Consider the following 27,102-nt stretch of genomic DNA (forward strand, 5'->3'; position numbering starts at 1 on the left):
TCCCATCTTATTTATTAATCTTCCACTTTCTTCAACAGCTCTTTTTCCAAATACAATATCATTTTTTCTACTATAATATATTGTTGCAAACTTACCAAATCATTGTGCTGTTGTTAAAGGCTCTACACCTTCGACTTTTTCTTTAATTTCTTTTCCCGTTTGTTTTATTTATCTTGTTATAGGTGTATCACTACTACTTAGAAGACTATCATAAGTTATCTTTTTAGGTGTTTCTAGTAGACTAGGATCTATTGAAGCCGTCTTATGTACAGCTGGAACAAGTTCAGTTTTTAGATTTTTTGTTCTGCTACTTCTTTGATCTCACTTCCTAAATTTCGGATAGTATCAATTACAGGTTGTTCTTGCGTCTTAAATTTATCGTATATACCTGCTCTTTCTTTTTTCCAAGATTTGAAGCCCTTTATCAAGAACTCCTTTAACTTAATATTCTTATTGATTTGTTTCTCATCGATTTATTATATAAAAAACGAACAAACGTCAAAAAAACATGAAAGACGTCAAAAAACGTAAACCGTTGAAACGTACAACTTAAAAAAACATCAAACGTTTATAAAGTGTTTTATCTTGTTCCTATACTTACCATTGTTTACCTTCCTTGTCATATCAATTACTATAAAACCATAATCTTCTTGCCAACATTTTGACCATCTCTCTTTAAATTTATCATAAGGCATATCTCGTCCAACAAACTCGTTATAGATATGTTTAAGATTAGTATCATCTTGTCTAAATACGCATAGGAATTTAACGTTATGTCTTATAGGCTTTTTAGGTACTTTTGAATATATCTGTGCAAGATAGAAACAGTCTAAATGTCTATGGCTATCTCTCGTAAAGTAATTTCTAACAGTATCTTGGTTCTCCAAAATGTAATCATCAAACACAACGACAGAGTACTTTTCACATTCATCAATAGTACAATATAATCATTACTGCTTAAGAACGTTGCTATTTGCTTCTTGAACTTTAGTTCTGCTTTTTCAAATCGTTATTTTAATTGCTCATATTTGGATAATTCATGCTTTTAGAATATATGTAGAAGTAATTATTGTTAACCAACCTGGCTGTAATAAGAAGTTAAATAACAGAAAAGTCTTACCACAACAACATGGGCCCACAATAAAACATCGAATATCATCAGGTATAAGTTCTCCATTTCTTTTCTTAGCTGCTGTTTTTTTTATCATCTCTTTTACATCCCAATTAATAGTTTTCTTACTCATTTATTATAGAAAAAAATTCAATCAGACCCGATAAATAGCCGGGTCCTTATAAGTTAAGCCCTGGATGCCAGCATCTTTTATGATCTTATATCATTAAGTTGTTCTCTGATTTTATGCAACGTATTGTTATTTGTTATTCATCCATTTTGCCATTTAATATTATCATCTCTAACTGTTCTTTAAATGAGTGACAATGGTTTTATATTCATCTTTTCTATTGCTTATGTTTAACTTAGAAGACAAACCTGTTATAATAGCACTTCCAGTTGCAAGAGATGTTGTTAATATTGAGTAAATTGTTACAGGTATAAAAATATTAATAAACCCAGTTGTTGCAGAAATTATAACCGATAATGTAAACAAAGTGTAGTATCCATATCTAACAATTCATAGTTTTCTCTTTTTCTTCTTTAAGCTGTATTCTAACTTTTGAATGATATCTTCTTTTAACTTGATTACGTTCTCTCTTGGAATATCTCTGAGTACATCAAACTCGTTCATTTATTATATAGTAAATGGCTAAGGTATTTAAGTTAACCAGTGATACTTCTGTTTTAAAGAAGAAACTACATTACGAATTAGACAACAGTAACAACTATTTAAGTATAGAACTAGTTGGGTTTTACACGATATACTTCAAACATTACAGAAAGAAATAATAAATTCACATTTAGTAGCGATGATAATATACTTTCAGAGCAACTTATACTTCAACCAGGTAAATATAATTTAAAAGAATTAGAAGAATATATAAGATGAAATATTCCATACTCCACCGATCCTTTTAAAGATATTAAATTTACTGAGGAGAGAAAGATCAATAGAGTTAAAATATTTAACAGACATTGTGACATAATTTTAGATACCATTCATACCGTGTTAGGTTTTAGTGAGAAAAACTTAGCTAGTAACATAGAACATGTTGGAGATAAGGTACTAAAGTTTCACCCATACAATTAATGCTCATTGTAATATAGCCGATGGCATGTTTTTAAAGATGCGGAGTATACACATAGAGAAACAGGAATTATAGCACCATTTAAAACAGGTGTCGAGTTTAAACATAGTATTATTTACGAGCCTGCTTATCCATTATTTTTCCCTATATTTAGAGACAAGGTTGATAATTTTGAGATAAAGATAACAAATGAGAATGATTCTTTAATTGATTTTGGCGGAGGTACAACAACTGTACTTTTACAAACCAAATTTTCTCTTAAATAAATAGGAAAATGTGTACTATTAAAGGTTGTATGTTTAGTGTTCCTTACAGTGAACTAAAAGATTTAAATATCGATCATGTATTAACAAAGAAACAACGATAAAGCCAAGAAAATTAAAGAAGGTAAAGGAATGGATTTAACTCTAAGTACTGCACAAATGTAAAAGATAAAAAAAGAGCATACGGGTGGTTTTATCTTTACAATTGCAGCCATTCTAGCAGCTTTAGGAGCAGTTGGCTCATTAGCAGGTGGTGCTGCAACGATTAGTAAAACTACTTGATGCTATGAAAAATAAACAAGAACTTGAAGGGCAAAAAAGGCACAATTTGGCTATAGAAGAAAAACAAGGAGCAGGTAAACGAAAAACATCAAAAAAACTAAAACCATTGACCAACTTCGGTATAGAGAGGTTGGTTAAAGAATTAAAAATAAAACGATTTAGAGATGTATTTATGAGTGACGAACTTCCAAGAAAACCCTATGTAAATGAGTGTGGTATAGTTAACTTCGATAAATCAGAAAGTATTGGTGCACATTGGATATGCTATTGGAAAGATAACAACGAATAGTATGTGTTTGATTCTTATAGCGGTGTTCCTCCTAAACAACTAGTACAATATCTCGGCACCGAAAACTTATTTTACAATGACGAACGAATACAAGACTTTAATTCAGTTATGTGTGGTCATCTTTGTGTTAAGGTTTTAAATCTTCTTAATCCAGGGTATTCTTTTAGTGACGTTATGTATATGATTAACTAACTAACTAACTAACTAACTAACTAACTCTATGGCCTATGGAACCCGGAGGTTCAGTGTCGCGTTCACAAAAGCTCTCCACTGACTTCTATCCTTAGCTGATTGCATCCAGTTTCTACTTTGTATTCCTATCTCTGCGAGATCCATCTTAATATTATCCTCCCATCTGCGCCTAGGTCTTCCTAATGGTCGTTTTCCTATGGGTCTACCAGTCAAGACTTTGAAAGCGTTTCTACTTTCTTCCATTCTAGCTACATGACCTGCCAACCTAAGCCTCCTAGACTTGACGACCCTAACAATGTTGGGTAAACCGTATAAACTATGTAGTTCCTCGTTATGGAGCTTCCGCCATTCCCCATTCTCGTTCCTCTTGGGTCCGAATATTCTTCTCAGGATCCTGTTCTCAAATACTTTCAGTCTATGTTCTTCCCTCAGAGTAAGCGACCATGTTTCGCAACCATACAGAACAACAGGCATGATTATCGTTTTATATATTTTAAGCTTCAAATTCCTCGACAGAATTCGCGACGACAAGAGATTTTGAACCGAGTAGTAACACGAATTCGCTGCTTTTAGTCGACATTTAATTTCTTCGTGAATATGATTTTCGTCTGTTAACATTGATCCTAAATATTTGAAAGTATCCACTTTATCAAAAGCATTATTTAATATTTTAACGCCTCCACAATTTGCCGTATTACGGTCCCGACGTACTTCCATGTATTTAGTTTTCTCTGCATTTACTTCTAAACCCATGTCCCTGCAAGCGTTTAATAAGATCTCTGCATTTATTTCTACTGTTCTCCTATCCTCCCCTATTAAATTTACATCATCAGCATATGCCATAACCTGGTGAATGCCGTTCAACTCTAAGCCCTGGTTGCTATCTTTGATTTTCCTTATGGCGTATTCCAGCACAACGTTAAATAATAATGGCGACAACGCATCTCCTTGTTTTAGGCCATTTTCGACGTGGAAGCTCGTGGACAAAAATGTATATGATTAAAAATTATTAAATATTATTAAGTTTAAGTGCTTTTATGGATTGTATCCATAAAAGTTTTGTTTAAGATAAATATGGAAACTATACACAATAGATTTTTAGATTATTTTGTAAAGCATGGAGATGAACAAGATGCACTAGATAGATATAATTTTTATGAGTATTTTCAATATGTTAGTGAGATAGACTTAAAAGATAGAAACAACGTAAATAAAGTGATTGATTTATGGAAAACGTTAATACCTAAATATTTGTATGCGGATGAAGAGCTGAAAAAGTTACGTCCAATAATTACCTCAAAGAAGGGGTTGTCAAATTATAGCTCTAGACCATTAGAATGCAGTAGTTGTGTTAGTAAGTCATTAACAAAAAGTATGAATAACTACATTTGTAATGATTGTTCTGTAGAGTGGTTAGGTTTACAATACAAATGAAGAAATGAAAGCTGGTTGTGCAAGAAAACCATTGTATGATACTACAAAAAAGTTAAGTTACAGCTATCTCGATTACAAGCTTTAAAGGATAGAATAGTTTCCAAACATGTGTTCAAGGTGTTAAATGATGAATTTAGAAATATACCAAAAGATTTAATATCAGCAAAAGATGTTCTAGAAGTACTAAAGAAAAACAAATACACAAAATATTATGATGATGTCTATTTAATACACTAACAGGTTACTGATCTAAAACCATTAAAATTATGAAATATTGAAGAAACACTTATAAACGAGTTCGAAAACTTACACGAGGCCTTTAAAGAACTGTATCCGAAAAGAGCATTGTTTATTATCTTAAAATTTGTATTGTACTATCTGTTGAGAAAGCATGATGTTCATGTTGGTATTGATTTTAAACACTCACCTAAACAAATAGAAATGTTAAAGAAATGTTTTGAAAATTTAAGATGGACATTTTCTTTATAATAAATGAGCATGGATATATTTGGTAATGTTGTAGATAGAAAAGGTGATGTTGATATAAGTGTAGAAAAATTAAAATTGTTGGAGAATTTAAATGATGTAGTAAGTTATGTTAATACCTAAAACATTAACACCTAAAATTCAACTTAGATCAATAGAAGCTCATTTATAGAACGATAGAAAACGATTTAAAGATGTATTAGAAACGCTACAAGACACATACATAAAGAAAGAAGATTTTCAAAAGATTATGACGGATACTACTAAATTAATTATGCAGAAAGAAACCATACCCTTTCTTGTCGATTGAGAGCCAAAGCGTTAAGGAACCAATCTTTCGAATATTTAATCTCTCTAATAGTGACAAATTTCTCTATATTGGCGCAATAATGCACATGGAATTAAGTTTGGATAAATACTTTCTAGATATATATTTAGGTGATACTTTGATTGAACAGTTACCTTTTAGCTTTAAGAAGAACGATATAATTACGATTAAACTAAATAAACATTCTGCTATGGAAGAAGGACAATTATTGTTTATTGTAATGTATGTAGAAAGAGAGCTTTCATAAAAACATTTGCTATAGAATAAATATGGGTATTTTTGGTTACATTAAAAGTAGGAACATCTTATTACAAACGTTTGCTACGAAACAAGAGCTTACGTTTAAAATAGATAAAGTGTTTCTTAAAATAATACATCCTGGGTTGATTTTAAGAATAAAAGATTGGTTAATGTATCTAATGCTATTGATAAACAAGATGTTGTAACATTAGAACATCTTGAATCAGTAAAAGAAGAGTTTACACGAAGAGAAAAGCTCTAGAATTACCATGTCGATTGGCAGTGAATATTATTTTTTATTTTCTATACAATAAAAAATAAATATAATGTATTGTGTTAAATGTAAGAAATCAACAGACATGAAGAAAGATACCATTACAATTGAACAAACAAAGAATGGAAAATATATCAAGAAAGGTATATGTAGTATATGTGGAATTAATAAAACTCAATTCGTTAAAATGAAAGATTGACTAAATGATTTTAAATATGTTAGGGAAGACATTATAGAAGAAATTCACAATCATCTAGTAAAACTTTAATGGACTAAGTGTGGTTCTGAAAGGTATCAATGATTTTTGGCAAGCTGATCTTGTGGAAATGGATAGCGGAGTATTAAAAGGTTTTTCCAAAGTAAACAGAATCTATAAATATCTGCTAACGATTATAGATGTGTTTTCGAAATATGCGTTTGCTGTTCCTGTTAAAGATAAGAGTAGTAAGAATGTTACAGAAGCATTTGAATCCATATTAAAAGCGAGAAAACCTAGTAATTTACAAACTGATCAAGGCAAAGAGTTTGACAATAAAGAATTTAAGAAGTTGATGGAGGAAAATAAGATTAATCATTACTCAACCTATAGTGGTAAGAAAGCTTCTGTTGTTGAGAGATTCAATAGAACACTTGAACCAATAGTGTGGAAAAAATTACAACACAAGGGAATTATAAATGAATAGAGATATGGCCAACATTGGTTAGCGAGTATAATAATCGTGTGCATAGAACAATTGCTTTAAAGCCTACAGAAGTTAACAAGAAAAATGAGCGAACAATATTGGAGAGAGTGTATAAGAAAGAATATAAACGTGTTAAACCCAAATGCAAATTATGTGATCATGTTCGTATAAGTAAATCGAAAGAGTTATTTGAGAAAGGATATACACCTAATTGGTCAACAGAAGTATTTGTTATTAGCGAAGTTAATCTATCTAATCCGCCTACGTATAGAATTAAAGATTTAGAAGAAAATGTGCAAGGTAGATTTTATGAACCAGAACTATTAAAGACTAACCATTAAGATGAATACATCGTGGAAAAGGTATTGAGAACGAAAGGTGACAAAGTATACGTTAAATGGCTAGAATTTGATGATGCACATAATAGCTTCATGGATAAAAGAAATGATGCAATATAAATATAAATGTTGTCTTTTATGGAATAATAACCATAAAAGGTTAGTTTAAATGAGATAAAAAGAAAAATTCGTTCATCTTACATAAACAAAGGGAAACAGTTCGTTTCTCTTACATAAACAAAGGGTAACAATTCGTTCCTCTTACACAAACAAAGGGTAACAATTCGTTCCTCTTCGAACAACTTCTATGGATGTTTAAATTTTTACCCGTTAAAACCACGGGTGACGTCTATCTAAAGAAACAGATTGTGATCCAGACTAAATGCTGAGAAATGAATCGTTAAAGTTATGTGCAAGTAGCGGTAAGAGGTTTGATCACTGGTTAGAAAATAAATATTCAAAAGAGTTATTAGATTACTGCGATATAAAACTAATGGACCGAATTTAGGCTACTTTGAAAACTCATTGTTTACAGTAAAACTAGGTGGTATGATTGCTTTCCTTGATATTCAAAAACGAATACATGGATTTAAAAATATCCTAGTATAATTTCATCCTCAGTCTATGTACTTTCATCCTAATGTATATCTATTTATAGTGTTATTATTATAACTTTTATTATTATTTTCTTTCATATTAAAATTACAAGATATATGATAAGAACATCTTGCAATAGCTTTAATTCTGATCTACGTTTACACATTTTAATTATACCCAAAAATATCTTCATTATTATTTCTATCTTTATTATTTTCTCTTAGAGTAAGGAAATCAAACTGGAATCACAGATTTACCACATGTTACGGATGCATTCAGTATAGTTGAAAAATAAATACTGATGAGTATTAATTCATCTCTTTTACGGGCGGAATCTTTCCTATTGCTGTTTCACTGGAGACATATCTATGTTCCTAAGAGAGTTTACATAAGGGTGTTTTTAAGTCATAAAAAATAAATTTAAGCAGGTTAAATATATATATCATGTTGCAACACTTTATCTGGATGGTGTACTCTGAAGTTGAAGGTCGGGTTAAATGCTGAAAATAACTATTAAGTTCATCCGAGATTAAAAATCAAAACATGAGCACACTGACAAGTAAGGGAATATATGGTTGTCGCGCAAATCAGATGCAGACAAATGCCATCTGATTGAGCATGAAAAGATATGGAGAACACAGAAATTTAAGGTGCTAAGGACCATAGGGAGCGGAGCGAGGAAAGAGGAAACATTGAATGTCGGCGAAATTGAAGAAAGTCAGGAATGACGGGAAAAGTTAATTTCGTGCAAACAGGGAAAGAAAGTCCACCAAAGAAAGAAACTAAACAGAACAAGGGCATCAAGGACGAAGAAAGATCATAATCAGATTTTCCATCCGGACCGCAGTGTTGCCAGTGCTGCATAACATTGATATGAAGGATATAGCACAGTATAGCAATTCATGCACAAGGAAAAGTATGAGTAACACAAAAGACAATTGAAATGACTCGGTACACGTGCGTAAAATGGTTTAACGTAGTCCTGAGTGAATATTACACCCACGTGAATACAAATGGAGGAAAATAGAGAACAGTACGCACCACTTGTAGTTTAATTGCAGTTGACGTGAAGATCACTAATGAATGCGTGGTCAACACACAAACATTTCTCGCAGTGAGCAGAGCGGATGAAAGCAAGCTGGTCACACGCGTCTTTATATTCAAGGGGTCAAGGGTTCGATACCCGGTGGGGACACAAAACGTTCGGATCCCTCGTTAAACTGTAGCTCCCGTCCTTTGTACGTCATCATCATCCCATGGAAGGCAATGGCAAACCACCATGGGTTCATCCAGCCCAGCGACCTTCAGGTCAAAACCTGCCTTCGGACAGAACACCGATCATCAACATCATCATGGAACGATGCTCCCAAACACTTTCGTTTCTGTGTTATCATGTGTACCCCCTTCACTTTCATATCTATATTTGTCCTCCCTCATGTACATTATTCACTCACGAGTAGCGTTAAACTTTTTTACTCACGTGTACGGTCTTTTGGATTGTCTTTTATGTTACTAATATTTTTCGTTGTGCATGAATTGTTATACTGTGCTATATCTTCCATATCAATGTTATGCAGCGCTGGCAACACTGCGGTCCGGATGGAAACCATGATTATGATCTTTCTTCGTCCTTGATGCCCTTGTTATATTTAGTTTCTTTCTTTTGGTAGACGTTCATTCCCTGTTTGCACGAAATTAACTTTTCCCGTCAATCCTGACTTTTTTCAATTTTGCCGACATTCAATATTTCCTCTTTCCTCGCTCCACTCCCTATGGCCCTTAGCACCTTAAATTTCTGTGTTCTACATATCTTTTCATGTTCAATAAGATGACATATGTCTGCATCTGAGTAGGGTGACAACCATATGGTCCCTTACTTGTGAGTTTACTCTTCAGCGAACCTCTGATCACCATTCTTTATCAGGGGGCAAGAACATTTTGATTTTGTTACTAATAATAAAATATTACACAACAAGACGCAACAAATATTATGAACTTTTATTAGCCAATAAGATACTGTCATACATTTACAAGCTGAGAGATAAGTATGGAAAATCTACCTTAGGTGATATAGTTTTCAGGAAAGGTAAGCTTACGCGTTTGAAATGGATAAAGGAATCAAATTCGTATTGTGAGCTTTAACGTTAAATATGACTCTTTACTTTAACAAATTAAATTCATTTGTTCACCTGCAAAATGATATTCCTCTGATTTATTGTTTCCGATGACTGACAGATATAGTCTACATATGTTTTTGTTACTTCAATTTTGCTTACTACTTACAATAGTAAATTTCATGACGCAATGTTTTATATCATGTTCGATGATTTTTATAGAGTTATTCTTATTGCTTTCTAATTCAGTTTCAGTGTATCATGCGTAGCATGTATTGCACATTTCCCACAAATATCTAGTACAAACTAAACACTTGTGTATTTGTACACGTAATTTTACTTAGTAATCCCTCTGATAAACGTACGCACATGAACATATACATTAAGTAATGTCCATAAAGACATTTCTGAAAAGGTTTGTAAGATCCCTGTCCTGCAGACGTTAAAAGATTCCGTAGTATATTTTGCCTTAAGGCTATTCGAAATTGAAAATTATATATATAACACGCTACTAAGCATCAAAGAATGTATCTCGAAAGAATTGCATTGCTCAGCAAAACGGCAGAAAGTAATAAGAAATACAAAATTCAGAATTATATGCACTCAAAAGATAGTTTGACTCTATTAGCCACACTAGTCGTTTGTTGAAAATGCAATTAATAACCTTACAGGCACAATGTGTAATAGCAAAGACTCTATAGTTTGCTTGAGTTTTCGCTTTTTAGCTTTAACATTGGAAGCCAAAGAGTCTAAAGACTTAAATATGCAAAAGAGTAAAATTGTTCAGATAAGGTTTAGCAGTTACAATGCAATTACCTGTGAATTGTAATTGTAATAGTGTAATTTATAAGGAGTAAAAGATTACTCTATAGTGTAGTATTAGATTACTCATGTGGGACAATATACACATATAATGGAAAGCTCTTATTTTGATTTCATTTCAAATAATAATTGTAGATTGCATATTATTTATTCAGATTTGTTAGTAATTACTAAAAAGAGTTAATTGTTATTAGTAACTTACTAGTATTGTGCAGTAACTGATCTTATTATTTATCATACAAACAAAAAATAATATTAGAGTGTAATTTATTAAAATAACTTTAAAACTTACCTAGAAGTTCCAATTTTCCATAAAGTACATCGCGATATATTCTTGATTCAGGAAATCCTGTTATTTCGAAAAACGCAAAGCTGTATGTACTTCTAGAGAAGAAAGCAAATACTGATGTCAATACTGAAGAACGACCCAACTAAGGTACACATAAAATACTTCATATTTACTGATACTTACATTTTGAGTTTATTGTAAAGATAGGTAGAAATATGTGTGTGTATTTAAGAATATATATCAAAACAATAACAAGATATATGTGAAAACATAACTCATTGTACTTATATATATATATATATATAAAGTACAAAGAGTTATGTTTTGACATCAATAGTGCGTAATGGAATTGGCCGTAATTGTATTGCTTAATGTGATACATACGGGTAAAAAAATAGCTACCTGATAACCTTTATAGTTTCTCATTACGATCTTCCCTGTTCAGCAACATGGACGTGGACCAACTTTCCCAGCGTAACTAGATGTGTCTTATGCAGCACATCTGTATAAATCTGAACCCAATAAATATATAATGCCTGCTCACAAGTGTAAGCGAACACTGGAACCATGGTATAGTGGGGCAGCAGTAAATTCAAATGGCAACGTAGTAGGACAATACGATTATAGATATATTCGGTTTATGAAGCTTTAACTGCAACTGAGTAATACTGTACCGTAAGCGACAGACATAACGAGATGAATAGTAGAGGAAACTAACTTGACTGCCACAAAGTACTCTGCAGTGTTTAAAATGATCTAGACCTTCGTGCATAAGTGCTTTTCGCGTGGGAGACTAGTGTTCGATTCCCAGTGGGAATTCGTGTAGTTCACCTTCCACATAAATCAATAGGTTCGGTCTCATATAGCTTCGCTACTGAAAGAGACATTAAATTTTAAATCAATTCTACTCAACCATAATCTCCTAAATTGTATTACATCTTATTAATGAAGCAGGGAATTAACAAAATATTACAATTGTTACCGTCTAGTTACTATACAAGGCTAGACCATTTATCCGTTGCAACTAACTAGTGTCAAATGACTACATTTACATCTAAAATATATTCTTAAAAGAAACGTCTATTAGGTTGCTACATTTATGGTTGTGTTTAATATCACAAATCAACTTCAGAACATCATGAACTAAGATTCAAAATGTAATGGATTAAGCCACTTTCGGGTTGCAAAGTCCATTGAATGTCAACAAGTTGCCTCAAAATAATTACACGTTTATAGGAAAACCAACAAAAGGAAGCAAAATTCGGGATTTATTAAAGTAAATTGTTTATTTCTACATAGAATTTGAATCCCGGAAAGAATCAACTTTAAGTGGCTAACTCACTCCACCATCACAAACTGAGCTGAGATTAACGTATTATGTGTCACGACAAGCCAATTATTATATGAGAGATACCTTGGTGATATTAGTTGTTTCAATCCTCTGAGGTGATCGTTAACAGAGCAGGTTATCAATGAAGGATACTAAGGCTAAAGCTTGTAGCAACTAGGACATCGAGAACACTTGGTTACCTGTATAACCTGAAATTGGACTAAGTATATGAAAAATCTAAGTAGCGACGATATTGCGGTTCAAAGATACAATTTAACATTACTTTCTACATTTTCTGATTGGAACTTCGCAAGTAACATATCCGTTTGTTGGATGATTTCAGTGGTGTGGCATATACGTGCACAGTGAATGTTCGTAGCTAAAGCCCACAATACGAAACCAAGCCATACGGAGGAAGAATCTGTATCCAAAACTATCTTATAGGAAAATACCGTCACTTTGTTGCTTTCGACGCGAAATTACTTTTTAAATGGAGTGGTGCAGACGAGGAAGGAATAGCTTGTTCCTAATCCATGCCAGAAAGGATCTTCATTTCACCATACCTGGTTGGAATTGCGATGAGAAATTGAAAGCCGTGAAGCTGTCTACGTGTTACACTATTTCATGCTTGCAAACAACAGAAAATAGTATTTTACTTTAAATCAATAATGTTGTCTTAAATAAATTTTAACCTATAATTGAACTCACAGTAGCTGAGAAAATAGGATTGAAAAGTAAATAATTTATTTAATATTTCTAAGTTATAAAAGTTTACTATATTATATTGCAAGAGTTATATTCAGAGGTCTGAAAAACAAACTAATATACACTAGGGCGAGTGTTATACGCGGAGCACGTCTCTCAAATTAATGAAATTACGAGATAATTTTCTTAGCATATAAGCGACAGTACATATGTATAAAATTGATTTCCTCACACCTGGAGCTTGATAATAATGTATTTTTTCCCGATAGTGACATGCCCGAGCAAATTCATTCTTTCCTATTGTTTTTATAATCTACACCTTTAATGTATTGTTCATATAGTCATCTAAATTTCCATATCAAATTGTTTTTTATTATTATTACAATGGTTTTAATGTAAAATAAGAAAACATTCCTTTCTCTCATATTTACAATTTACACTTTACATTATAATTGATATATAAACGAAGAGCTCCTGTGGTTTTAATTATGTCTTTTAGTTATAGAGCGACTTCCTTTCAGTTGTTTTGACTTCCTTATTCCTTTAACTTACGTTACTAAAGTATCTTGGTTGGAAGGATACCTCTTTAATGATATAGCTAGAAGTTGCCTGACAATTCTACACTACCAGACTGAAATAACTGTGGACTTGTGACACAGGTTACCATACCACTATCGAACAAATCTGCCTTCTTCGACGAAATCTTGCGTCCTACTAAACACTCTTTTTAAAGTGGATTTGCTGCTAAGAATAGCAGAAGAGACATAAATGTTTGATAAAGAACAATGCTATCATAGATTGTTATAATATGTCGTTTATTCTTTAATAGTAAGTGTAATACTACTTCCTTTTTTGTCGCTGCGTCAGCAATAAAGAAACCTTATATTAAGGTATAATATTCTCAACAATACTTAAAACTTACGAAAAGCGTGTGTGTGTGTATTTAATTTTTGTAAATATAACTAAGGAAATTTTATATTAAGGATTAAAATTATGTTTCGTAAACTTTGTAAGCATATAGCAACTACAATTGAAATACAACACAATTTATGACCAAGGTATATTTTCTCTTAGGTCATGCCGTAGGCCTTTAATATTTTCATGTCAGTGATAAAGCATTCATGTCTAAATATTGTGTAATAGGCTTAGGAACACTCTCAATAACGATGCTATAAGCTAACTCGTGTATTTAAAACATATCGTTACCATGAGGACTAAGTAAGGGTGACTGTAAAATACTCAAAACGTGGTATATATATGCACATAGAACGAATCAATTAAAAGAGTCTATAGCTTTATATTAAAGGAAAAATCATTTTAAGAAACTTTTCCAGTCAGACAGTGAAATTGGTCTTCATTAAAATTGGTTCGATACAGGGTGGATTGATTTAAATCACGATTTTAATCACGATTTTAATCACGATTTAAATCACTTGATTTTTTAAATAAAAATAGTTCGCATAAATCGAATTCCGAAATAATTAATTTAATGTGAAAAAATGTAAAATCCCGTTTCTGTTCTGTTATTTCGATTATGGAAGTTAATAATACAATGAGACTCACACGAAACAGTATAGTATGAAAACAAATGTCATGCAGAGGATGATTAGAGAAAACCCGTTTCGAATAGGTAAGTGAGCAATCCTGCTTTCTTCTTTTCGTAACATTGGGTTTGGGTTTTGGAAATCATTAACTATTCAACGGAAAAATCAGCATCAACATTTAAGACGAATATGTGTGTGTGTGTGTGTCTTTGTTCCCAGATAATAGGGCGTATTTAAAGGTGTCCTATCCCTTTTTTGTTTGTCTGTTTGTTAATTTTATAACTTTAGGCGTAATTTATGTATTTCATGCCGCAAGCTAGTTCTTAGTGTTTAAACATAGACCCCTTCTAAACATCAGTAACTTCTGAGAAAAATGTTTCATTTTGATAAACGTTGTCGTACTTTTTCCTTAAAGCTTAACCTTTTAAATTATATCACTTATTTTTATTATTCGATTATTCGATTATTCCATTATTCGATTTTCATTATTCGATTAAAATGTACCAAAAAGGCTTTCACTTCCTGTTCAATATAGCAACTACAATTGAAATACAACACAATTTATGACCAAGGTATATTTTCTCTTAGGTCATGCCGTAGGCCTTTAATATTTTCATGTCAGTGATAAAGCATTCATGTCTAAATATTGTGTAATAGGCTTAGGAACACTCTCAATAACGATGCTATAAGCTAACTCGTGTATTTAAAACATATCGTTACCATGAGGACTAAGTAAGGGTGACTGTAAAATACTCAAAACGTGGTATATATATGCACATAGAACGAATCAATTAAAAGAGTCTATAGCTTTATATTAAAGGAAAAATCATTTTAAGAAACTTTTCCAGTCAGACAGTGAAATTGGTCTTCATTAAAATTGGTTCGATACAGGGTGGATTGATTTAAATCACGATTTTAATCACGATTTTAATCACGATTTAAATCACTTGATTTTTTAAATAAAAATAGTTCGCATAAATCGAATTCCGAAATAATTAATTTAATGTGAAAAAATGTAAAATCCCGTTTCTGTTCTGTTATTTCGATTATGGAAGTTAATAATACAATGAGACTCACACGAAACAGTATAGTATGAAAACAAATGTCATGCAGAGGATGATTAGAGAAAACCCGTTTCGAATAGGTAAGTGAGCAATCCTGCTTTCTTCTTTTCGTAACATTGGGTTTGGGTTTTGGAAATCATTAACTATTCAACGGAAAAATCAGCATCAACATTTAAGACGAATATGTGTGTGTGTGTGTGTCTTTGTTCCCAGATAATAGGGCGTATTTAAAGGTGTCCTATCCCTTTTTTGTTTGTCTGTTTGTTAATTTTATAACTTTAGGCGTAATTTATGTATTTCATGCCGCAAGCTAGTTCTTAGTGTTTAAACATAGGCCCCTTCTAAACATCAGTAACTTCTGAGAAAAATGTTTCATTTTGATAAACGTTGTCGTACTTTTTCCTTAAAGCTTAACCTTTTAAATTATATCACTTATTTTTATTATTCGATTATTCGATTATTCCATTATTCGATTTTCATTATTCGATTAAAATGTACCAAAAAGGCTTTCACTTCCTGTTTTGAATATTGTAGGGATTTTAAAACACGTTACATATGCTTTCACGCCTTTCTGCGCCAAGGCATAGTGTGTGATGACATATTATATTTAAACAGATATTTTTTATTATGCGAATTATTATTAATTTTTTGTAGATCACATTTTGCACTCAGAAGACTGAAATTTTGCACACTTGTTCAATGCACACCTTAATAATTTTCAGAAGTTTTCAGATATCTACGTGGAAAAAGCGGGGGGTTCAGAGGGGCAAAACTGTTTTAAAAAGGATATTTTTAACCAAAATTAACTTTTTTCGTGATTTTCCCGTCTCAGATGGTGACATATGAATGGCACCGTTTGAAAGGCTGCTCTACTGTGAAGACAAAAGATGTACCTACTATGCTTCTAGGTAAATAGGCATGTCTCAGAAAACTGTTACCTGAGATCCAGTTTTATACTTGAATCTGGGGTATGTGGGGAATGTTTTTCGCGCGCTTACATTAGCACCTACAGGATTAAAATTTTGCACATTTACTCAGTGCACCCCTCAGTATTTTTCAGATTTGTTTCAGATCTCTGCCTTAAAACAGGGATAGGTTCCCACAGAGGTAAAACTTTAAAAAAAAGGAAACATGTTTTTAAAAGAAAATTCATTTTCTCGCCATTTACACACCCCAGATACATGATGGAAACATTTGAAGGTTACCGTTCAAAATTTCTTTCATTCTGAAGAAAAAAAGTTCAAATCATGATCATAAGATAAATAGGGATATCTGAGGAAATTTTTATATTACATCCGGGTTATGTGGGGCTTTGTGGGAATGTTCTTAGCTCATTGTTAAATAATTTCCTCACGCTTACTACTCATGATGGAAGCTTAACATTTTGTACACACATTTACTACATCCCTTAGTATTTCCTAGTTGATTTTGAGCACTGTGCGTTAACACAGGGGATTCCAGAGGGGATCAAATTTTTTTAAAAAATAGTAAAAACCGCCGAATACTCTAAAAATTTCCCATTTCAGGGATATGATAGGGAAATGTGAAAGATTCAATTTCAAATGTTGTTCTATTTTAAAGGGAGTAATGTATATACCATGATCCTATGGTAAATAGGAATAATGCGTAGCTGCTTGACTGAAAGTCTGTAATTTACTTTTAAAAAAAGAACCATAATTTAAAAGGGTTAAGAAACATTGTTTGGGATTGTTATAGGTCAATGACTGGGCGTAATTCAAAATTCAACACCAATACTTTCCAAAAATGGCATAATAAGCTTTTAGTACTAATTCCTAATGCTTTTTCTTCAGTTCGCGACTTGTATTAAACGAAGACGAAGATTTGATTTAAATTTAAAAAATCGGCTTTAATCAAAACAATCAACAAAAATGACCTTTTAAACAAATCATGAATATTCCCACCCTGGATTGTTATTACAAAGAGTGTTAGTTTCGCAGCTTCCCTCCGAACCTTACCAAAATACCGTATCATACATTCTCATTTTTATATTACTTTTATTATTATATGGTACTTTATAATATTTTTAATGCTTGTTTGGATGGTCCAAATAATTTTAAATTGTCACAGAATGTGGGTATTCTGTAGGCGTATTTTCTTGACCTATATTATATGGTGAAAATTTTAAAATCATCGTAAAAAGAATTCGAGGAGAATATTACTGATTTTCTGTTCAATTATTGTAAATGTCTTAGGTACAGCATATATTTTCATAGTTTGAGCGTGATCTCAACGTTGCCAAATAATAATAATAATAATAATAATAATAATAATAATAATACGAAGAAGAAGAAAAAGTAGAAATAAACAGAAACTTTCTTTTCTCAGTTTTTTGACAAATTAATACCCTCAACATCAAACCTTCAAACATTTCTTTGCCAGAGATCGCTATTTTCGTTTCTCTTTTGCCTCTATTTGTTTTAAAACACTTGAAACTATTCTAATCAACAAAGACAGCTACAAAGATTGAATAAATAATTGCAAATTTTATGGGGTTTAGCTTTCGGCTTGCTTAACTGTAAATTATTGTTGTTATGTTACAATAGATGATGTATAATGAATACATTTTTCCCAAACATATTAATGTAAAATCAAAGAACATTGGTATAGCTATAGTGGAAGTCAGTTTAATATTCACAGTCCGGAAATATGAACAGCAAGAAGCTTAAACTCACACAGCGCACTCATACATGGCATAAGAGGAAAACAATGAAGTTGGTAGCATTGTTTGGAGTTTCATGAATTTGAAGAGAGAAGTCCAAGTTCGTTAGCTGAAGTTATTGTGAAATAAAATATAAATTTACAGGTGTCCAGAACAAAAACATGTAGGTTTTTGGAGCTATATTTAAATCAGAATAATGGATAATAAGCTATAACTTGGTATTTATGCATTGTACATAATTTTTCACAGGATTTATAGTCTGTTCTGTCAGTCGTCTTGACGCATCTTTTCTATAAATAGAGTTGCAAACTACAACACCTAAAAATATAATTAGCAATCGGTAAAATATGATCTTTTGAATTCAATTTAATATGGACACACATGTTTTTGGAAGTTACGACAGAAATGGAATTGAGGAGTTTTTGCAGATGTAAACTAAAGTAGACATTTTTGTAATAATGTTTCAAAGAGAGTATGACATAATTTTTAATAACATGGATGATATAAATTCTACAATCTTGAATACTCTACAATCGACAACAGCAGGGAATTTACTAGATTAGAATTTTCTGAGATGATCACGAAACATGGAATACTTATGATACTGTTGTAATTGCTTCGAGTGCGTTTAAAGAAACTGGACTGTGGCCACTAGATGTACATGCTATTCCTGATTACGCTTATAGCATGTTGCAGAGAATTATTCTCCCGATACTTTATTCTCCCTAATTTTTCTCAAGACAATTTAAGGCTATGTTATGGTAATAATGACTCAACAAGCTCTTCTGCACTACCTAATTTTGCTATGGTGCACACCTATACATCCACAGGTCAAGAATTTGTTTGTTTGGGAAACACTGTACCTGAACCTGGACCACCAAGAGCCTAAGGAAGCACTTTCAATCAAGTTTAGCAAAACACCGTGGAAAATTGTTAATCGCTTTTTCTGCTATTATTCAGAGCCAAATTAACAGAAAAGGAATATAATAGATAAAAAGTATAAAGACTTATATCAAGCCAATTGATAACAAAGCTTCAGTCCAAATGCACTTCAAAACGAAAACTTCCTATAAAGGTGAACAAGCAGACATCTGTAAATAAATCTAAAGCAGAAGTGGATAATAATTGTTCTATTGAAGAAGACGCAAGAAATGCTACGCCAATAAAGAGGACAGTCTCACCCACACAGCGAGAGAAGAGTGATAGTATTTCCCATATTTATGAAGGAAAGCTTAGTAAAGACTCCAAAGGAGAATAATTGATAAAGTGTGATATGTTCCAAGACTGGTATCATGTCGTTAGTGTGAACGTCCAGTGCCCTGATTTTTTTCTTTGTGTTTATTGTAGATTTCATGCCTAGTTACCTATTCCAAACCTTTACACGTGACTCTTAAAATGAACTGTGTTTAAAGTATATGTGCAACCATCTTTTGCTCATTATTCTAATAATTTACATCTTATTTTTTTCTTTTGTTTATTTTTTACATCTGCTTTGTATTTTATGTGAAAATATTAAACGAAAAACAAATGCTGTTCATATTTGCCCTATAAAGTGCTCGTATTACCCTTGTACTACGGAAAATATGAACACTTCGCACCTACCTTACTAGACTGTTTATTACTCATGAATAAACGTATGTATAACCTTGTACTTTTTAATGTTCGTAGACGAAAGACCAGGCTTTCTTATGGCGAGACATTCTACTTTCTGTAATACATTATTTTTAGATATACTAATATTTTCATTAACAATGCCAATTTTCAACTGACGTTCCGTAATCTACATGCAAACTTTGCAAAATTAAAAAACGAGGTACCCAAATATATGCTGCAAGAAGGGTTTCAAATCACTCTGTTTTAAATATTAATTTGAAATCAAAGTTTTGACATTTATTATCCTAAAGTGATCAAAAAATAATGAAAAAAGTGTTTTCAGAATTCTTCCTGACAAAGTTACAATCACTTTCCAATGTTCCCTGAAAAGAATATACTGTATGTTGCAACCAAGGGTATTGTATAATTCTGAATAAAGAAAACAGCGACGACCACTAAAAGGTCTTAGAAAGTGAACGAAGGACGTCGAGAAGAAAAGCACGAGAAAACGATATTTCGATTACAGTTTTATCATTGTTTCCATTTTACATATGTAGGTTTGAGTAAACTTACATACTATATATTTTTATCTGTTTTATATTCAAAGCAATAGTGTACATTCAAATATTCCCTGTTCACGAGGAGAAAAAATTACAAGTTTGGTAAATGTTCACATTTATACCTACATAGTGTCTGCAATTTAGAAACTTTGAACTTATTTGAACCACACCCCGTAAATTGATATATAATATACAGTGAAAACTCTCTAAAGCGGACAAATAATAAGCGAATAAAAAATTGTCCGCCTTCAAGAGGTTTCAGTATTTTGTTATGTAAATTAGTGAGCAAGGCAATATACGATTAGAAAAAAATATTTTTCCATGAATCACGTATTTACGAATATTACCTGCTTTATCTTCTGTCATCCAATACTCTATGTTTTAGGCACAACATGGAAATAACATGTTATAGTTTCTGTACTTTACACTTATCAGTACTTCTTTCGTTTTCGGTATGGCGCTTTAATTTGTGGGGTAATTGCAATCCTGAAGTGTCCTTTTTGAGACAATATACATAACAGGGCGAAAGATACTAAACTTATCTTCTTGTTGGTTAGAGACTCCAACGGGACAGTAGCATAACGTGTCATCCCTAATTGCGGGCAACTGTCAATCACTTTTGTGTCTAAAATAGCTTGGGTAGGAGTAAGACGGAAGCAAAGGACACAAGAGTGTTGTTAAACAGAGACGCTTCATCTGGGTTGCTGAGCAGACAGTTCAGGAGACAAAATGTTGTCACAATGCTTCCTTGGTGACACATGTATGAATTACTAAAAATGCATTTTTACTACACTTTTCAACTTATTTCTAGAAAACGTGTCCGTATTATGGAGGTAAATAATACGTTTTTAAAGAGAGAAAAAGACTGGCCGTGTCCGTACTAGAGAGTGTCCGCTTTATAAAGGTTTGCCAATATGTTTTTTCCTATTACAGTGTTTGGGGATTACAAAATGTGTCAGTTAAGGGAGGTGTCAGCTTTATAGAGGTGTTCATTAGTAGAGGTTTCAGTGTATATATATATATATATATATATATATATATATATATATATATATATATATATATATATATATATATATATTACAATTTATACCTAGGTTTATACATGAACATTTTAATGTATGATACTATTATTAGGTAAGAGTTAGAGGTAGGAGGTCGAAATCTTTCTTTGGGATTGTTTAAGGTTAATACTAAAATTTTGGGTCATCTACGACCCAATTTGAATCAAAGGCTTTTGCTATCTTACTGAGAAAGATGCTTTACACTTATGTAATGTAACAAGACACAACAATTGGCTTTCAAGTTCAAGAAACAAAATTGCATTTCTTCATGTACTCGTCCTGTCTAAAGCAAGATATATCTTTCAAGTACGCCAGCCCGGTTAGTAGAACGTCAATCAATCAATCAAGAACATATCGTTCATTTTGTACGTAATAAATACCAATAATCTAAATTATTCTGCCGCATCACTAATTGATTTACTTTCCTTATAACATTATTGTTGTATCTACTTTTCAAGCAACCCTCGTACACCCATCAGGAGTTCTTGGTGTTGTCGCGCACCGAGACAAAACTCTTGGAATTGGAATGCTGCGAACTTTCTTGCTCACAGGTTTCTATGTTTGTATGTGGTTCCATGGCGACTTTTCTCTTCGCATGTCATGATATGGGTGAAGAATTCAACTCAGCTTTATTTTCTTCTCCATACCTTCTGAAGCTGAATTGCAGGACTAAAAGTCACTGTCGGATTATATGTTATAATTTGCATATTTTGTGAGAAACATTCATTCTTCATATTGCCATGTTTTTAAATGCGGTTAACGTGTTCCCAATAAGACAATAATCAGTTAATCAACTCCCATCAGTGAAGGATCTACCTTGCATCTAAGTGTCCTGTGAATACTATGTTTTCTTCCAATAGTGTATTCATACATCTTTGTTATGAAAGAGAATTGTGACACTAAGAAGAGGCGCGAGTAGTGAGATCCTAGAAGGAGAAGATACATGTGATTACTTGATACTCTCACTGCATTTTTGATATCTCCTACCATGACATATAAATTAGTAATATTTTCTGAAGTTTGGAAATGTGAAATGTAGAAATACTACATATGTTCAAGGTAAAAATCAGGATATCCTAACGACTCTATATTGAAAATGTGGCAATTAAATTACCAACCAACTAAGACGAATAGTGGATAAAGACCTTTTCTCTCACTGGCATCGAAGGCAAGGCAACAAGGGAATAACGTCCAAGGACCCTCTGAAAAGAAATACAGTCGAAGTTAAATCCCTTAATGGTGATAGCCAATGTATTCTTACTTTGAATTATGAGTGCGAATTGCAATGAAAGAATTTTTAGAATCGTTGGGATTTCTGCGTTCTAATCGGCATCGTTCAAGTGCGCGTTCGTCCGCAAATCGTAGTCCTGGGCCAATATTTCATTTACCTAGAATATATTGTTGTTTGTGTTAAATGTATGTGCTTGTGATTCCATAAACCCTATAGTATATGCATTGGAAATATTATTGTGTAATTTCTGGATCGGTGATACCATACTAATAGTATAATTGTGCGTTTATCATGGTGATATCTTCCCCAATGGGATAACTAATAACGTTCTTTGCATGTATGTCTTAATGTTTTATTTTTGTCATATTGATGGTATAGTTAACGTATCGCAGTGCAAGGGTGCATTTAATCATCGACGCGATCATCAAGTGCTCAATTTTACGTCTTATGCTTCTTACAAATTTCCTTGCTGAGGCTATAAGAGACGTTGAAAAACAGAAACATAATGTATATGAGGCTGTTGACGAGAAAAGTTCTAGCCATATTTTTATGGTACGGTGGGTACACGGCTAAACCCCCTTCAGGTATCTTACAGCACCGAAAGTGGATAATGTCATAAAATAGCTGTTTTTCACAAGTACGTTAGCCAATAACCTCAAAGAATGTCTTCCTGAACAAGAACATATAAAGGGTTGAACCCCAATACCGTAAGAGAATGGCGGTCCTTCCCATGGACTTATGGTATTTTAAGGGATAGTGAATCTCTGGTCTGTGTTACAATATATCCAATTCCATTAGCTTCATATATATATATATATATATATATATATATATATATATATATACATCTGTTGTGTGGTATTCTAGTGTGAAATTTAATTTTTGCATGCCAACAGCGCATGAGCTAGAAACACTGTACGAAGCAGTGAAAAAGTTATCTGCCAAACTGAAGGAAACTAGTGTAAGTAGTCAAAACAACAACATTGGGTTAGTACAAGAAGTTGATATTCTGAAAACAGAAGTAGCTGAATGCGTCAATTCAAGAAATTGTCAACGGCATCCAAGGGATACAAACAGAGCTTAATGCTCTTTACTACAATATACATGAAAAATAGTATTTTCCTCATTCTTTTGTGTAGATACATTTTACGTTTGATTGAAAGTTAAAAATAGGCAACCTGTCACTTTTTGATCTGACGAGAATTAGTAATGAAATTGCAGTACCATATGTCACTCTCATAGAGAAATATAAGTTTAGCACCATTCCATTCTCCTGGGATGAATTTCAGAATGTTTTAGGCCTCAATGTAGAATCTAATAATTACCAAAAAGTTGCCAAACAAGCTATTTGTGAATTCGTATTCAATTTCAATTGAATACTTTGGGGTAAAAACAGGTTGTCTAAAAAATGAAAATGTAAAGGAGGTAGTTTCACAACGGTTTCCACTCATCCGATTTTCTTCAAACTTGGCACATATATAGATAACCGAAAATAAATTGATTCATATTTTTTGTTTCTTTCGGAAAATATTATAAGAGAGGCAAAGGTAACACTTTCAAAAAATGGGCCCTTTTGATTAAAAGAGCCACATTAAGGAAACGAAACTATCCCGATGCAAAGATTACTTCAAAGTAGGAAATACGAGTCTTGTCGTTTTTGTGAGAAAAGAGTTGCAGGGGCCCCCTTCGAAATTAAAAGGATGCAGCACAGTCCTTACGGAAATTGGATTTCCGTGGAATTGCTTAAAACCATGATATGTTGTAAGTATGGTGTTCCTAATAAAAAGTTTCAATGGGCACAACCACAAAGCACCACATTGTCACTTTTTCGAGAACTAGATGATGTTAGTGATATTCTGAATTTCTGTAAAAAAAGACTGAAACTGTGATATATTGTAGATGCTTTGATCCTGAGAAAAACTCTTAAAGGGCATGATCACCAATCACTGATAGTTTGGACACCTTTTTGAAAGCAACAAAAGAAAGTTATCCTCCTGAGACCCGAGCATTCATTTGTCAAGAACTTTTGATTAAATTTTGTACATTTGGTAAAAATAGACCCAATAGTATATATTTAAAAATCATTTTGTCATATTGCTTTCCTATTGATCGGTAAAGGGTCGAATTGTATGCAGTACTTTGGGTCTCAAATTCCTATGTATTGCATACAATACACAAGGACAATTGTATATTTCCCTTCGTAATATAAGCATAAAATATGTAAATCATTAAATTTGAAATTTACTTCGCCATTTTTTTTCTGAGACATTATTCAATCAATGTACCTGCATCAGATGGGTCCATAACCCCAATTGTCTTCTTCCCGCCTTCAGCAGACAATAGAGCCACCTCTAGGTAGAAAAAAAAACAGCTGCCTTTTCTGTAGTAATTTCGACACAGTGTGAACTTAACTGCATTTAAACACATGGTAAAATGAAGAATATATTCACAAAATTTGAATATTTTTTACAAAAGAGATAACATATAATCCGACAGGGACTTTTAGTACTGCAATTCAGCTTCAGAAGGTGGGGAGAAGAAAATAAAGCTGAGTTGAATTCTTCACCCATATCATGACATACGAAGAGAAAAGTCGCCATGGAACCACATACACACATAAAAACTTGTGAGCAAGAAAGTTCGCAGCATTCCAATTTCAAGTATTTTGTCTCGGTTCGCGGCAATACCAAGAACTCCTGATGGGTGTACGAGGGTTGCTTGAAAAGTAGATATAACAATAATGTTATAAGGAATGTATATTAATTAGTGAAGCGGCAGAATATATATCAATATCAATATATTGATATATATATTGATATATATATATATATATTGACTATATTCACTATATTCACTATATTCACTATATCAATATATTCACTATATTGATATATATATATATATATATATATATAATTGATATATATCAATATATATATCAATTATCGAAGTGTGGTTCAAATAAGTTCAAAGTTTCTAAATTGCAGACACTATGTAGGTGTAAATGTGAATATTTAGAAAAAACTTAGATACGTATGTTATTGCTTTTGCGCAATGAGATTGAAAATAAAAAAAATGGTAGGAAGGAAATTTTTGGTCGAAATAGAACACCAACGTTCCTCAAGGTGTGAAAGTGATGGAAAACTTATCCAAAAAGAATAAAACTGAAAAAAGTCTTTTTTAGATTTGTGTTATTTTATAACCCTCAAGTTCTTTTGCAGATGTCGCTAAATTCTTGTATGCTGCATCACTGATTTATCTGAAACAGACTCTAAGTGTGAAAGTATTCAAATGAACAAAGACAGTGACCAAGATTGAATGAATTATTGCAAAATTTTATGGTTTTGGATTGTATTCTTTTCTCCTCGTTTACAGGGAATATTTATATGTACACTATTGCTTTTAATATAAAAACAGATAAAAATATGTAGTAAGTAAGTGTACTCAAACCTACATATGTTAAACGGAAACAATGATAAAACTGTAATCCAAATATCGTTTTCACGTGTTTTTCTTTTTGACACCCTTCGTTCACTTTCTAAGACCTTTTAGGGTTCGTCGCTGTTTTCTTTATTGAGAATGATACAATACCCTTGGTTGCAACATACAGTATATTCTTTTCCGGGAACATTGGAAAGTGATTGCAACTTTGTCAAGAAAAAATCTGAAAAAACTCGAGATTTTTTCATTATTTTTTTAACACTTCAGGATAATAAATGTCAAGACTTTGAATTCAACTTAATATTTAAAACAGAGTGATTTGAAACCCTTCTTGCAGCATATATTTGGGTTCCTCGTTTTTTACTTTTGTAAAGTTTGCATTTAGATTAGGGGAGGTCAGCTGAACATGAGAATAGTTAAAGAAAATACTAACAAATCTCAAAAATGATGTACTACAGAAAGCAGTAAGTCTCGCCATAAGAAAGCCTGGTTATTCGTCTACAAACGCTAGAAAGTACAAGGTTATACATTCGTTTGTTAGTGAGTAATAAACAGTTTAGTAAGGTAGGTGCCAAGTGCTGTATTTTCCGTAGTACAAGGGTAATATGAGCACTTCATAGGGCAAATATGACCAGCATTTGTTTTTTTAATATATTCATATAAACTACAAAGCAGATATATAAAAAATGAACAAAAGTTAAAATAAAACGAAAATTATTAGAATATGAGCAAAAAATTGTTGCACCTTTACTTTAGACACAGTTCATTTCAATAGTCATGTCTAATAGCTTGGCGTAGATAACTAGGCATTAAATCTGCAATAGACACAAAGAAAAAAAATCAGATCACTAAATGTTCACACTAACGACATGATACCAGTCTTGGCACATATAACTGTATATCCATTCTTCTCCATTGGAGTCTTTAATAAACTTTCCTTCATAAATATGGCACATACTATCACTCTCCTCTCGCTTTATGGATGAGACTGTCCTCTTTATTGGCGTAACATTTCTGGCGTCTTCTTCAATAGAACAATTATTATCCAATTCTGCTT

Source organism: Thermobia domestica, chromosome 3 (assembly GCF_964235325.1).
Source record: "Thermobia domestica chromosome 3, izTheDome1.hap1.1, whole genome shotgun sequence".
NCBI lineage: Eukaryota > Metazoa > Arthropoda > Insecta > Zygentoma > Lepismatidae > Thermobia > Thermobia domestica.